Below are 16,622 nucleotides of genomic sequence, written 5' to 3' on the forward strand. Positions count from 1 at the left end.
TTCATATTTATTGGCAGAAATAAATTTTTAATACTATTTTTTTATTACACAGAAGGTTTTAGCAGAGAAATTCAACTCAATATTTGTTGCCCAGTCTCTGCAGTTTTAGGAAATATCCCACATGTGGTCGTAGCGTGCTACTGGAATGAAGCACAGGCCTCAGAAGCAAAGGAACACCTAGTGGATTTTGGGGCCTTATTTTGTTAGAAGGGCTCTTGCAGTGACAAAACAGTACAAATCCCCCAAAAGTGACCCCATCTGGGAAACTAGACACCTCAAGGAAATTATCTAGGGGTATGGTGAGCATTTTGACCGCACAGGTTTTTTACAGAATTTATTGGAAGTAGGCCGTGAAAATTAAAATCAACATTTATTCAAAGAAAATTTAGGTTTAGCCATTTTTTTTCTCATTTCCACAAGGACTGAAGGAGAAAAAGCACCGTAAAATTTGTAAAGCAATGTCTCCCGAGTAAAACAATACCCCACATGTGGTAATAAACGGATATTTGAACACAGGGCATGGCTTAGAAGGGATGGAGTGCCATTTGGCTTTGGGAGATCACATTTAGCAGGAATGGTTTGAGAGGCCTTGTCACATTTACAAAGCCCCTGAGGGGACTAAACAGTGGAAACCCCCCACAAGTGACCCCATCTGGGAAACTAGACACCTCAAGGAAATTATCTAGGGGTATGGTAAGCATTTTGACCGCACAGGTTTTTTACAGAATTTATTGGAAGTAGGCCGTGAAAATTAAAATCAACATTTATTCAAAGAAAATTTAGGTTTAGCCATTTTTTTTCTCATTTCCACAAGGACTGAAGGAGAAAAAGCACCGTAAAATTTGTAAAGCAATGTCTCCCGAGTAAAACAATACCCCACATGTGGTAATAAACGGATATTTGAACACAGGGCATGGCTTAGAAGGGATGGAGTGCCATTTGGCTTTGGGAGATCACATTTAGCAGGAATGGTTTGAGAGGCCTTGTCACATTTACAAAGCCCCTGAGGGGACTAAACAGTGGAAACCCCCCACAAGTGACCCCATCTGGGAAACTAGACACCTCAAGGAAATTATCTAGGGTTATGGTGAGCATTTTGACCGCACAGGTTTTTTACAGAATTTATTGGAAGTAGGCCGTGAAAATTAAAATCAACATTTATTCAAAGAAAATTTAGGTTTAGCCATTTTTTTTCTCATTTCCACAAGGACTGAAGGAGAAAAAGCACCGTAAAATTTGTAAAGCAATGTCTCCCGAGTAAAACAATACCCCACATGTGGTAATAAACGGATATTTGAACACAGGGCATGGCTTAGAAGGGATGGAGTGCCATTTGGCTTTGGGAGATCACATTTAGCAGGAATGGTTTGAGAGGCCTTGTCACATTTACAAAGCCCCTGAGGGGACTAAACAGTGGAAACCCCCCACAAGTGACCCCATTTCGGAAACTACACCCATTGAGGAAATTATCTAGGGGTATAGTGAGAATTTTTAGTTTTGTTTTAGGTGTTTTTTTTTTACAATTTTTAAATGATCAAATTTTAAATGGGGCTGGTCAGTAGAAAAATTAATAATTGGTCATGGCCAGTATGGGAGACAGAAAAGGTGAATAATGAATAAATAAATTAAAAATCCAAGGAGGTATGATATATTTTGAAACATTGGTTCATGCACAGGCCGGGATTTGTGGGACATGTCTCACAATGGTATGTGGTGTCCTTACGAATGCCTCGCTTGGCACACACACGGCATTTTTTTTGGGGCTTCTTTTTTTTTTCAGTGGGGGGGATTTCTGTCGGGAAATGCTGGCCAGGAATTATCCTACTGACGGAAGAGCCAGATGAACTGCCCTCTCCTTCCTGGTTACCAAACATCAGGGACTTTATGACCTTTTCCTGAAATTGCAGGAACGTACCTCCACTGCTGGCATATCTATAGAGGACAAAGGCGTTGTATAAAGCCATCTGTGTAAGATGCACAGACAGCTTCTTATACCATACTCTGGTCTTGCGCATGGCGTTGTATGGTTTTATAACCTGGTCGGACAGGTCAACGCCACCCATATACTTGTTGTACTCCTGTACACAATATGGTTTTGGGACTTGGGAAGTGGATCCACGTACAGGGACTAGGCTGCATCTGCTGTCGTGTATGCTGGTCAGTATAAGGACGTCCCTTTTATCCTTATACTTTAGGAGGAGCAGATTGTCGCAGCAGAAAGCTTTGCTCTCTCCTAATTTTAGGATCTGACCCAGCAATGTTTTGGGGAGGCCCTTCTTATTTTTGCGGATTGTTCCGCATGCAAAGGTGGATCTGGACAAGAGAACTTTTACTAAGGGGACACTGTTATAAAAGTTGTCCAGATAAAGATGATAGCCTTTCCCAAGTAAAGGATGGATAAGATCCCATACGATCTTTCCACTAATTCCAAGGAAAGGGGGGCATTCTGGGGGATCTATATGGGAGTCTTTTCCCTCATAGACCCTAAAGGAGTAGGTGTAACCGGTGGCACTTTCGCACAGCTTGTAGAGCTTTATGCCGTACCGGGCTCTTTTATTGGGTAGATACTGCCTGAAGTGCAGTCTACCCTTGAAGCTGACTAGGGATTCATCTACCGAAATATTTTGCTGGGGGGTATAAACGTGGGAAAAAATTTGGGAGTAGTGGGCAATCAATGGTCGTATTTTATATAGCCTATCAAAATTTGGGTCCTGTGGGGGTGGGCACTGGCTATTATCATTGTAATGAAGGAATTTCAGGATGGCTTCGAAGCGCTTCCTTGGCATTACTGTGCGGTAAATGGGGGTGTTATATAAAATATCAAGGGACCAATAGTCTCTAATCCTAGGCTTTTTTATTAGGCCAAAACTTAAAAATATGCCCCAAAACTTCCGCAATTCCACTAGGTTTGTGGGGGTCCAATTTTGGCTTCTCCCATAATAAGAGTCAGGGTTCTGGGCGATAAATTGTTCCGCATAGATGTTGGTCTGCTGGACCATTAACGCTAAAAGGGAGTCTGAAAAAAAAAGGTTAAAATAATCAATGGGGCTGAAACCCGTCATTTCAATTTGAATGCCTGAGCGGGCTGTAAACTCAGGCACCTGGGGAGTATAATTCTCTGCAGCTTCCCAGGTCAGCTCAGGCAGATCAGGAACTACGGCTCTTCTACGCCGACTGGGGGGTGCAGATTCAGAGTCACTGGATGCAGAGGAAGATGGAAGCACGAACTGCTCCTCACCTTCACTTGCGCTGTCCGTGTCGGAACACAGCATTGCAGATGCTTCCTCGGCTAAAAAGACTCTTTTGGCCATACTGAAAAACTTGTGCTACCTAACTAACTAAAAACAGGTTAGTGGGCACAAAAGGGCAGAAAAGCGGCAGATCGCTGGTTTTTTTTAACTTACGCACTGTATTTATTCCTGTCTCCGTATCTCACAAGCTCTCTGACAGGAAAGAGCTTGTCAGAGACGGAGATGCCGGCAAACCACGGCTCCTGCGCTGTGATTGGCCTGTCAGTACTGACCAATCACAGCTCGTTTCCGGCACAGGGACCACTCTGATTGGTCCTGTTTGAATCCTGCTTTGTGATCGGGACGCTGTCACCATGTCTGTTGACATGGTGACAGTTTGAAGCTTGGGCATGCACAGCTTCCCCATGGCTCCTCTATCCCCCCCACGGGTGCAATAGGCAGGCACCACTGCTACTGCGCTGTGATTGGCCTGTCAGTACTGACCAATCACAGCTCGTTTCCGGCACAGGGACCACTCTGATTGGTCCTGTTTGAATCCTGCTTTGCGATCGGGACACTGTCACCATGTCTGTTGACATGGTGACAGTTTGAAGCTTGGGCATGCACAGCTTCCCCATGGCTCCTCTATTCCCCCCACGGGTGCAATAGGCAGGCAACACTGCTCCTGCGCTATGATTGGCCTGTCAGTACTGACCAATCACAGCTCGTTTCCGGCACAGGGACCACTCTGATTGGTCCTGTTTGAATCCTGCTTTGCGATCGGGACGCTGTCACCATGTCTGTTGACATGGTGACAGTTTGAAGCTTGGGCATGCACAGCTTCCCCATGGCTCCTCTATTCCCCCACGGGTGCAAAAGGCAGGCACACACCGCTCATACTCGGAGCTGGCTCCCGGCCGCTTTCGGAAGGAGACGCCGACGTGGCCTTGCTCGTGCAACTCCAGGTGGGCTTGAGGCTTCCGAAAATGCCATAAAAAAAAAAAGATTTTTTTATTATGAAGGTAGAAAAATCAGCGGGACCGACCCGCGAGCGAGGCCGACGGGGAGTTCCAGGAGGTCGGCATGAGTTGGCCGTGCATACCGCTAAAGCCCTCAAACTCCGACGCTGGCGCTGAGGAGCTCGTACACGGCTGCAACCGGGCTGGCACGGCTTCCCCATGGCTCCTCTATCCCCCCAAGGATGCCATAGGCAGGCACACGCCGCTCATACCCGGAGCGGGCACACCGCCGCTGACATGCATCCTTCGCGGACCGGAAGTGCTTGTCAGCCGGCTGGACACAACGGGACTCGCCGCGGGCGCTGTGGAGCTCCCACAAGGAAGCTGCCGGCATGTACAAGCTCCCAAGGGGCCCCTCTATCCCCCCACGGGTGCAAAAGGCAGGCACACGCCGCTCATACTCGGAACTGGCTCCCGGCCGCTTTCGGAAGGAGACGCCGAGGTGGCCTTGCTCGTGCAACTCCAGGTGGGCTTGAGGCTTCCGAAAATGCCATAAAAAAAAAAAGATTTTTTTATTATGAAGGTAGAAAAATCAGCGGGACCGACCCGCGAGCGCGGCCGACGGGGAGTTCCAGGAGGTCGGCATGAGTTGGCCGTGCATACCGCTAAAGCCCTCAAACTCCGACGCTGGCGCTGAGGAGCTCGTACACGGCTGCAACCGGGCTGGCACGGCTTCCCCATGGCTCCTCTATCCCCCCAAGGATGCCATAGGCAGGCACACGCCGCTCATACCCGGAGCGGGCACACCGCCGCTGACATGCATCCTTCGCGGACCGGAAGTGCTTGTCAGCCGGCTGGACACAACGGGACTCGCCGCGGGCGCTGTGGAGCTCCCACAAGGAAGCTGCCGGCATGTACAAGCTCCCAAGGGGCCCCTCTATCCCCCCACGGGTGCAAAAGGCAGGCACACGCCGCTCATACTCGGAACTGGCTCCCGGCCGCTTTCGGAAGGAGACGCCGAGGTGGCCTTGCTCGTGCAACTCCAGGTGGGCTTGAGGCTTCCGAAAATGCCATAAAAAAAAAAAGATTTTTTTATTATGAAGGTAGAAAAATCAGCGGGACCGACCCGCGAGCGCAGCCGACGGGGAGTTCCAGGAGGTCGGCATGAGTTGGCCGTGCATACCGCTAAAGCCCTCAAACTCCGACGCTGGCGCTGAGGAGCTCGTACACGGCTGCAACCGGGCTGGCACGGCTTCCCCATGGCTCCTCTATCCCCCCAAGGATGCCATAGGCAGGCACACGCCGCTCATACCCGGAGCGGGCACACCGCCGCTGACATGCATCCTTCGCGGACCGGAAGTGCTTGTCAGCCGGCTGGACACAACGGGACTCGCCGCGGGCGCTGTGGAGCTCCCACAAGGAAGCTGCCGGCATGTACAAGCTCCCAAGGGGCCCCTCTATCCCCCCACGGGTGCAAAAGGCAGGCACACGCCGCTCATACTCGGAACTGGCTCCCGGCCGCTTTCGGAAGGAGACGCCGAGGTGGCCTTGCTCGTGCAACTCCAGGTGGGCTTGAGGCTTCCGAAAATGCCATAAAAAAAAAAAGATTTTTTTATTATGAAGGTAGAAAAATCAGCGGGACCGACCCGCGAGCGCAGCCGACGGGGAGTTCCAGGAGGTCGGCATGAGTTGGCCGTGCATACCGCTAAAGCCCTCAAACTCCGACGCTGGCGCTGAGGAGCTCGTACACGGCTGCAACCGGGCTGGCACGGCTTCCCCATGGCTCCTCTATCCCCCCAAGGATGCCATAGGCAGGCACACGCCGCTCATACCCGGAGCGGGCACACCGCCGCTGACATGCATCCTTCGCGGACCGGAAGTGCTTGTCAGCCGGCTGGACACAACGGGACTCGCCGCGGGCGCTGTGGAGCTCCCACAAGGAAGCTGCCGGCATGTACAAGCTCCCAAGGGGCCCCTCTATCCCCCCACGGGTGCAAAAGGCAGGCACACGCCGCTCATACTCGGAACTGGCTCCCGGCCGCTTTCGGAAGGAGACGCCGAGGTGGCCTTGCTCGTGCAACTCCAGGTGGGCTTGAGGCTTCCGAAAATGCCATAAAAAAAAAAAGATTTTTTTATTATGAAGGTAGAAAAATCAGCGGGACCGACCCGCGAGCGCGGCCGACGGGGAGTTCCAGGAGGTCGGCATGAGTTGGCCGTGCATACCGCTAAAGCCCTCAAACTCCGACGCTGGCGCTGAGGAGCTCGTACACGGCTGCAACCGGGCTGGCACGGCTTCCCCATGGCTCCTCTATCCCCCCAAGGATGCCATAGGCAGGCACACGCCGCTCATACCCGGAGCGGGCACACCGCCGCTGACATGCATCCTTCGCGGACCGGAAGTGCTTGTCAGCCGGCTGGACACAACGGGACTCGCCGCGGGCGCTGTGGAGCTCCCACAAGGAAGCTGCCGGCATGTACAAGCTCCCAAGGGGCCCCTCTATCCCCCCACGGGTGCAAAAGGCAGGCACACGCCGCTCATACTCGGAACTGGCTCCCGGCCGCTTTCGGAAGGAGACGCCGAGGTGGCCTTGCTCGTGCAACTCCAGGTGGGCTTGAGGCTTCCGAAAATGCCATAAAAAAAAAAAGATTTTTTTATTATGAAGGTAGAAAAATCAGCGGGACCGACCCGCGAGCGCAGCCGACGGGGAGTTCCAGGAGGTCGGCATGAGTTGGCCGTGCATACCGCTAAAGCCCTCAAACTCCGACGCTGGCGCTGAGGAGCTCGTACACGGCTGCAACCGGGCTGGCACGGCTTCCCCATGGCTCCTCTATCCCCCCAAGGATGCCATAGGCAGGCACACGCCGCTCATACCCGGAGCGGGCACACCGCCGCTGACATGCATCCTTCGCGGACCGGAAGTGCTTGTCAGCCGGCTGGACACAACGGGACTCGCCGCGGGCGCTGTGGAGCTCCCACAAGGAAGCTGCCGGCATGTACAAGCTCCCAAGGGGCCCCTCTATCCCCCCACGGGTGCAAAAGGCAGGCACACGCCGCTCATACTCGGAACTGGCTCCCGGCCGCTTTCGGAAGGAGACGCCGAGGTGGCCTTGCTCGTGCAACTCCAGGTGGGCTTGAGGCTTCCGAAAATGCCATAAAAAAAAAAAGATTTTTTTATTATGAAGGTAGAAAAATCAGCGGGACCGACCCGCGAGCGCGGCCGACGGGGAGTTCCAGGAGGTCGGCATGCCAAGGTGGATCTGGACAAGAGAACTTTTACTAAGGGGACACTGTTATAAAAGTTGTCCAGATAAAGATGATAGCCTTTCCCAAGTAAAGGATGGATAAGATCCCATACGATCTTTCCACTAATTCCAAGGAAAGGGGGGCATTCTGGGGGATCTATATGGGAGTCTTTTCCCTCATAGACCCTAAAGGAGTAGGTGTAACCGGTGGCACTTTCGCACAGCTTGTAGAGCTTTATGCCGTACCGGGCTCTTTTATTGGGTAGATACTGCCTGAAGTGCAGTCTACCCTTGAAGCTGACTAGGGATTCATCTACCGAAATATTTTGCTGGGGGGTATAAACGTGGGAAAAAATTTGGGAGTAGTGGGCAATCAATGGTCGTATTTTATATAGCCTATCAAAATTTGGGTCCTGTGGGGGTGGGCACTGGCTATTATCATTGTAATGAAGGAATTTCAGGATGGCTTCGAAGCGCTTCCTTGGCATTACTGTGCGGTAAATGGGGGTGTTATATAAAATATCAAGGGACCAATAGTCTCTAATCCTAGGCTTTTTTATTAGGCCAAAACTTAAAAATATGCCCCAAAACTTCCGCAATTCCACTAGGTTTGTGGGGGTCCAATTTTGGCTTCTCCCATAATAAGAGTCAGGGTTCTGGGCGATAAATTGTTCCGCATAGATGTTGGTCTGCTGGACCATTAATGCTAAAAGGGAGTCTGAAAAAAAAAGGTTAAAATAATCAATGGGGCTGAAACCCGTCATTTCAATTTGAATGCCTGAGCGGGCTGTAAACTCAGGCACCTGGGGGGTATAATTCTCTGCAGCTTCCCAGGTCAGCTCAGGCAGATCAGGAACTACGGCTCTTCTACGCCGACTGGGGGGTGCAGATTCAGAGTCACTGGATGCAGAGGAAGATGGAAGCACGAACTGCTCCTCACCTTCACTTGCGCTGTCCGTGTCGGAACACAGCATTGCAGATGCTTCCTCGGCTAAAAAGACTCTTTTGGCCATACTGAAAAACTTGTGCTACCTAACTAACTAAAAACAGGTTAGTGGGCACAAAAGGGCAGAAAAGCGGCAGATCGCTGGTTTTTTTTAACTTACGCACTGTATTTATTCCTGTCTCCGTCTCTCACAAGCTCTCTGACAGGAAAGAGCTTGTCAGAGACGGAGATGCCGGCAAACCACGGCTCCTGCGCTGTGATTGGCCTGTCAGTACTGACCAATCACAGCTCGTTTCCGGCACAGGGACCACTCTGATTGGTCCTGTTTGAATCCTGCTTTGTGATCGGGACGCTGTCACCATGTCTGTTGACATGGTGACAGTTTGAAGCTTGGGCATGCACAGCTTCCCCATGGCTCCTCTATCCCCCCCACGGGTGCAATAGGCAGGCACCACTGCTACTGCGCTGTGATTGGCCTGTCAGTACTGACCAATCACAGCTCGTTTCCGGCACAGGGACCACTCTGATTGGTCCTGTTTGAATCCTGCTTTGCGATCGGGACACTGTCACCATGTCTGTTGACATGGTGACAGTTTGAAGCTTGGGCATGCACAGCTTCCCCATGGCTCCTCTATTCCCCCCACGGGTGCAATAGGCAGGCAACACTGCTCCTGCGCTATGATTGGCCTGTCAGTACTGACCAATCACAGCTCGTTTCCGGCACAGGGACCACTCTGATTGGTCCTGTTTGAATCCTGCTTTGCGATCGGGACGCTGTCACCATGTCTGTTGACATGGTGACAGTTTGAAGCTTGGGCATGCACAGCTTCCCCATGGCTCCTCTATTCCCCCACGGGTGCAAAAGGCAGGCACACACCGCTCATACTCGGAACTGGCTCCCGGCCGCTTTCGGAAGGAGACGCCGAGGTGGCCTTGCTCGTGCAACTCCAGGTGGGCTTGAGGCTTCCGAAAATGCCATAAAAAAAAAAAGATTTTTTTATTATGAAGGTAGAAAAATCAGCGGGACCGACCCGCGAGCGCAGCCGACGGGGAGTTCCAGGAGGTCGGCATGAGTTGGCCGTGCATACCGCTAAAGCCCTCAAACTCCGACGCTGGCGCTGAGGAGCTCGTACACGGCTGCAACCGGGCTGGCACGGCTTCCCCATGGCTCCTCTATCCCCCCAAGGATGCCATAGGCAGGCACACGCCGCTCATACCCGGAGCGGGCACACCGCCGCTGACATGCATCCTTCGCGGACCGGAAGTGCTTGTCAGCCGGCTGGACACAACGGGACTCGCCGCGGGCGCTGTGGAGCTCCCACAAGGAAGCTGCCGGCATGTACAAGCTCCCAAGGGGCCCCTCTATCCCCCCACGGGTGCAAAAGGCAGGCACACGCCGCTCATACTCGGAACTGGCTCCCGGCCGCTTTCGGAAGGAGACGCCGAGGTGGCCTTGCTCGTGCAACTCCAGGTGGGCTTGAGGCTTCCGAAAATGCCATAAAAAAAAAAAGATTTTTTTATTATGAAGGTAGAAAAATCAGCGGGACCGACCCGCGAGCGCGGCCGACGGGGAGTTCCAGGAGGTCGGCATGAGTTGGCCGTGCATACCGCTAAAGCCCTCAAACTCCGACGCTGGCGCTGAGAAGCTCGTACACGGCTGCAACCGGGCTGGCACGGCTTCCCCATGGCTCCTCTATCCCCCCAAGGATGCCATAGGCAGGCACACGCCGCTCATACCCGGAGCGGGCACACCGCCGCTGACATGCATCCTTCGCGGACCGGAAGTGCTTGTCAGCCGGCTGGACACAACGGGACTCGCCGCGGGCGCTGTGGAGCTCCCACAAGGAAGCTGCCGGCATGTACAAGCTCCCAAGGGGCCCCTCTATCCCCCCACGGGTGCAAAAGGCAGGCACACGCCGCTCATACTCGGAACTGGCTCCCGGCCGCTTTCGGAAGGAGACGCCGACGTGGCCTTGCTCGTGCAACTCCAGGTGGGCTTGAGGCTTCCGAAAATGCCATAAAAAAAAAAAGATTTTTTTATTATGAAGGTAGAAAAATCAGCGGGACCGACCCGCGAGCGCGGCCGACGGGGAGTTCCAGGAGGTCGGCATGAGTTGGCCGTGCATACCGCTAAAGCCCTCAAACTCCGACGCTGGCGCTGAGAAGCTCGTACACGGCTGCAACCGGGCTGGCACGGCTTCCCCATGGCTCCTCTATCCCCCCAAGGATGCCATAGGCAGGCACACGCCGCTCATACCCGGAGCGGGCACACCGCCGCTGACATGCATCCTTCGCGGACCGGAAGTGCTTGTCAGCCGGCTGGACACAACGGGACTCGCCGCGGGCGCTGTGGAGCTCCCACAAGGAAGCTGCCGGTATGCACAAGCTCCCACGGGGCCCCTCTATCCCCCCACAGGTGCCATAGGCAGGCACACACCGCTCATACTCGGAACTGGCTCCCGGCCGCTTTCGGAAGGAGTCGCCGAGGTGGCCTTGCTCGTGCAACTCCAGGTGGGCTTGAGGCTTCCGAAAATGCCATAAAAAAAAAAAGATTTTTTTATTATGAAGGTAGAAAAATCAGCGGGACCGACCCGCGAGCGAGGCCGACGGGGAGTTCCAGGAGGTCGGCATGAGTTGGCCGCTCCTACCGCTCTTGCCCTGGAAGTCCACAGCGGGCGCTGCAGAGCTCCTACACGGCTGCCCCCGGTCTTGCACAGCTTCCCCATGGCTCCTGTATCCCCCCCACGGGTGCAGGCACACGCCGCTCATACACTCTGGGGCTGGCTGACAGCCCAGGTGACATGCCACCTCCTAGCCGACCGGAAGTACATGTCAGGCGGCTTGGGACATAGTGGGACCCCCCCCCCCCCCGCTGGCGCTGTGGAGCTCATACACTGTTGCCACCGGGCATGCACAGCTTGCATACGGCTCCTCTACCCCGGGCTGCAATGGGCAGCACACCCCGCTCATACACTCTGGAGCTGGCTGACAGCAACTGCTGCTGATAATGATGATGACGATAATGTGCAAAGGGTTATCTATCGGCGGACAGTATCACACTCTGGCCCTGGAACTGTGCCACGGTCTGCCTCTGCTGTTCACTACCGCCTCTGACATTTTTGAACATACCCCACTTTAACTTGATTTTAAATGTTTCACTTTCAAATGTTTCACTTTCAGTAGCAGAAATGCCATTCTTTGACATTTGGGCCTTTTTATTTTCACTGCTGCTTGGTCACCAAATGGATCTCCTTGGATTGAGGCCTAGTCCTCTCCCCACCGCCCTGGAACTCTGCCCCGGCCTACGCTGCCTGCCGTCACCCCCTGGCCCTGGAACTCTGCCCCGGCCTGCCTCTGCTGCTCACCACCGCCTCTGACATTTGTGAACATACCCCACTTTAACTTGATTTTAAATGTTTCACTTTCAAATGTTTCACTTTCAGTAGCAGAAATGGCATTCTTTGACATTTGGGCCTTTTTATTTTCACTGATGCTTGGTCACCAAATGGATCTCCTTGGATTGAGGCCTAGTCCTCTCCCCACCGCCATGGAACTCTGCCCCGACCTACGCTGCCTGCCGTCACACCCCTGGCCCTGGAACTCTGCCCCGGCCTGCCTCTGCTGCTCACCACCGCCTCTGACATTTTTGAACATACCCCACTTTAACTTGATTTTAAATGTTTCACTTTCAAATGTTTCACTTTCAGTAGCAGAAATGTCATTCTTTGACATTTGGGCCTTTTTATTTTCACTGCTGCTTGGTCACCAAATGGATCTCCTTGGATTGAGGCCTAGTCCTCTCCCCACCGCCCTGGAACTCTGCCCCGGCCTACGCTGCCTGCCGTCACACCCCTGGCCCTGGAACTCTGCCCCGGCCTGCCTCTGCTGCTCACCACCGCCTCTGACATTTTTGAACATACCCCACTTTAACTTGATTTTAAATGTTTCACTTTCAAATGTTTCACTTTCAGTAGCAGAAATGTCATTCTTTGACATTTGGGCCTTTTTATTTTCACTGCTGCTTGGTCACCAAATGGATCTCCTTGGATTGAGGCCTAGTCCTCTCCCCACCGCCCTGGAACTCTGCCCCGGCCTACGCTGCCTGCCGTCACACCCCTGGCCCTGGAACTCTGCACCGGAACTCTGCTGCTCACCACCGCCTCTGACATTTGTGAACATACCACACTGTAACTTGATTTTAAATGTTTCACTTTCAAATGTTTCACTTTCAGTAGCAGAAATGGCATTCTTTGACATTTGGGCCTTTTTATTTTCACTGCTGCTTGGTCACCAAATGGATCTCCTTGGATTGAGGCCTAGTCCTCTCCCCACCGCCATGGAACTCTGCCCCGGCCTACGCTGCCTGCCGTCACACCCCTGGCCCTGGAACTCTGCCCCGGCCTGCCTCTGCTGCTCACCACCGCCTCTGACATTTTTGAACATACCCCACTTTAACTTGATTTTAAATGTTTCACTTTCAAATGTTTCACTTTCAGTAGCAGAAATGTCATTCTTTGACATTTGGGCCTTTTTATTTTCACTGCTGCTTGGTCACCAAATGGATCTCCTTGGATTGAGGCCTAGTCCTCTCCCCACCGCCCTGGAACTCTGCCCCGGCCTACGCTGCCTGCCGTCACACCCCTGGCCCTGGAACTCTGCCCCGGCCTGCCTCTGCTGCTCACCACCGCCTCTGACATTTTTGAACATACCCCACTTTAACTTGATTTTAAATGTTTCACTTTCAAATGTTTCACTTTCAGTAGCAGAAATGTCATTCTTTGACATTTGGGCCTTTTTATTTTCACTGCTGCTTGGTCACCAAATGGATCTCCTTGGATTGAGGCCTAGTCCTCTCCCCACCGCCCTGGAACTCTGCCCCGGCCTACGCTGCCTGCCGTCACACCCCTGGCCCTGGAACTCTGCCCCGGCCTGCCTCTGCTGCTCACCACCGCCTCTGACATTTGTGAACATACCACACTGTAACTTGATTTTAAATGTTTCACTTTCAGTAGCAGAAATGTCATTCTTTGGCATTTGGGCCTTTTTATTGTCACTGCTGTTTAGTCACCAAATGGATCTCCTTGGATTGAGGCCCAGTCCTCTCCCCACCGCCCTGGAACTCTGCCCCGGCCTACGCTGCCTGCCGTCACCCCCTGGCCCTGGAACTCTGCCCCGGCCTGCCTCTGCTGCTCACCACCGCCTCTGACATTTTTGAACATACCCCACTTTAACTTGATTTTAAATGTTTCACTTTCAAATGTTTCACTTTCAGTAGCAGAAGTGTCATTCTTTGACATTTGGGCCTTTTTATTTTCACTGCTGTTTGGTCACCAAATGGATCTCCTTACCTACCAGCAATCACCCTGGAACTCTGGCTGGGCATGGGGATGCAAGTTGCTCCCGCTGACTCCCACCGGGACCTACCTGCAATCACCCTGGAACTCTGGCTGGGCATGGGGATGCAGGTTGCTCCCGCTGCCCCCCTTCCACCCCACCGGGACCTACCAGCAATCACCCTGGAACTCTGGCTGGGCATGGAGATGCGGGTTGCTCCCCCTTCCACCCCACCGGGACCTACCAGCAATCGCCCTGGAACTCTGGCTGGGCATGGGGATGCAAGTTGCTCCCGCTGACTCCCACCGGGACCTACCTGCAATCACCCTGGAACTCTGGCTGGGCATGGGGATGCAAGTTGCTCCCGCTGCTCCCCTTCCACCCCACCGGGACCTACCACCAATCACCCTGGAACTCTGGCTGGGCATGGAGATGCAAGTTGCTCCCGCTGCCCCCCCACCGGGACCTACCTGCAATCACCCTGGAACTCTGGCTGGGCATGGGGATGCAGGTTGCTCCCGCTGCTCCCCTTCCACCCCACCGGGACCTACCACCAATCACCCTGGAACTCTAGCTGGGCATGGGGATGCAGGTTGCTCCCGCTGCCCCCCCACCGGGTCCTTCCAGCAATCACCCTGGAACTCTGGCTGTGCATGGGGATGCATGTTGCGCCCGCTGGCCCCCAAAGGGACCTACCTGCAATCACCCTGGAACTCTGGCTGGGCATGAGGATGCAGGTTGCTCCCGCTGCCCCCCCACCGGGACCTACCACCAATCACCCTGGAACTCTGGCTGGGCATGGGGATGCAGGTTGCTCCCGCTGGCCCCCCACCGGGACCTACCTGCAATCACTCTGGAACTCTGGCTGGGCATAGGGACACAGGTTGGTCCCGCTGCCCCCCCTTCCACCCCACCGGGACATACCTGCAATCATCCTGGAACTCTGGCTGGGCATGGGGATGCAAGTTGCTCCCGCTGCCCCCCCCACCGGGTCCTTCCTGCAATCACCCTGGAACTCTGGCTGGGCATGGGGATGCATGTTGCTCCCGCTGGCCCCCAACGGGACCTACCTGCAATCACTCTGGAACTCTGGCTGGGCATAGGGACACAGGTTGGTCCCGCTGCCCCCACTTCCACCCCACCGGGACATACCTGCAATCACCCTGGAACTCTGGCTGGGCATGAGGATGCAGGTTGCTCCCGCTGCCCCCCACCGGGACCTACCACCAATCACCCTGGAACTCTGGCTGGGCATGGGGATGCAGGTTGCTCCCGCTGCCCCCCCCACCGGGACCTACCACCAATCACCCTGGAACTCTGGCTGGGCATGGGGATGTAGGTTTCTCCCGCTGCCCCCCCACCGGTACCTACCACCAATCACCCTGGAACTCTGGCTGGGCATGGGGATGCAGGTTGCTCCCGCCGCCCCCCCACCGGGACCTACCACCAATCACCCTGGAACTCTGGCTGGGCATGGGGATGCATGTTGCTCCCGCTGGCCCCCAACGGGACCTACCTGCAATCACCCTGGAACTCTGGCTGGGCATGAGGATGCAGGTTGCTCCCGCTGCCCCCCCACCGGGTCCTTCCAGCAATCACCCTGGAACTCTGGCTGGGCATGAGGATGCAGGTTGCTCCCGCTGCCCCCCCACCGGGACCTACCACCAATCACCCTGGAACTCTAGCTGGGCATGGGGATGCAGGTTGCTCCCGCTGCCCCCCCACCGGGTCCTTCCAGCAATCACCCTGGAACTCTGGCTGGGCATGGGGATGCATGTTGCTCCCGCTGGCCCCCAACGGGACCTACCTGCAATCACCCTGGAACTCTGGCTGGGCATGAGGATGCAGGTTGCTCCCGCTGCCCCCCCACCGGGACCTACCACCAATCACCCTGGAACTCTGGCTGGGCATGGGGATGCAGGTTGCTCCCGCTGCCCCCCCCACCGGGACCTACCACCAATCACCCTGGAACTCTAGCTGGGCATGGGGATGCAGGTTGCTCCCGCTGCCCCCCCACCGGGTCCTTCCAGCAATCACCCTGGAACTCTGGCTGGGCATGGGGATGTAGGTTTCTCCCGCTGCCCCCCCACCGGGACCTACCACCAATCACCCTGGAACTCTGGCTGGGCATGGGGATGTAGGTTTCTCCCGCTGCCCCCCCCACCGGTACCTACCACCAATCACCCTGGAACTCTGGCTGGGCATGAGGATGCATGTTGCTCCCGCTGGCCCCCAACGGGACCTACCTGCAATCACCCTGGAACTCTGGCTGGGCATGGGGATGCAGGTTGCTCCCGCTGCCCCCCCACCGGGTCCTTCCAGCAATCACCCTGGAGCTCTGGCTGGGCATGGGGATGTAGGTTTCTCCCGCTGCCCCCCCACCGGGACCTACCACCAATCACCCTGGAACTCTGGCTGGGCATGAGGATGCAGGTTGCTCCCGCTGCCCCCCACCGGGACCTACCACCAATCACCCTGGAACTCTGGCTGGGCATGGGGATGCAGGTTGCTCCCGCTGCCCCCCCACCGGGACCTACCACCAATCACCCTGGAACTCTGGCTGGGCATGGGGATGTAGGTTTCTCCCGCTGCCCCCCCACCGGTACCTACCACCAATCACCCTGGAACTCTGGCTGGGCATGGGGATGCAGGTTGCTCCCGCTGCCCCCCCCACCGGGACCTACCACCAATCACCCTGGAACTCTGGCTGGGCATGGGGATGCAGGTTGCTCCCGCTGCCCCCCCACCGGGACCTACCACCAATCACCCTGGAACTCTAGCTGGGCATGGGGATGCAGGTTGCTCCCGCTGCCCCCCCACCGGGTCCTTCCAGCAATCACCCTGGAACTCTGGCTGGGCATGGGGATGTAGGTTTCTCCCGCTGCCCCCCCACCGGGACCTACCACCAAT

Source organism: Rhinoderma darwinii, chromosome 1, assembly GCF_050947455.1.
Source record: "Rhinoderma darwinii isolate aRhiDar2 chromosome 1, aRhiDar2.hap1, whole genome shotgun sequence".
Taxonomy (NCBI): Eukaryota; Metazoa; Chordata; class Amphibia; order Anura; family Rhinodermatidae; genus Rhinoderma; species Rhinoderma darwinii.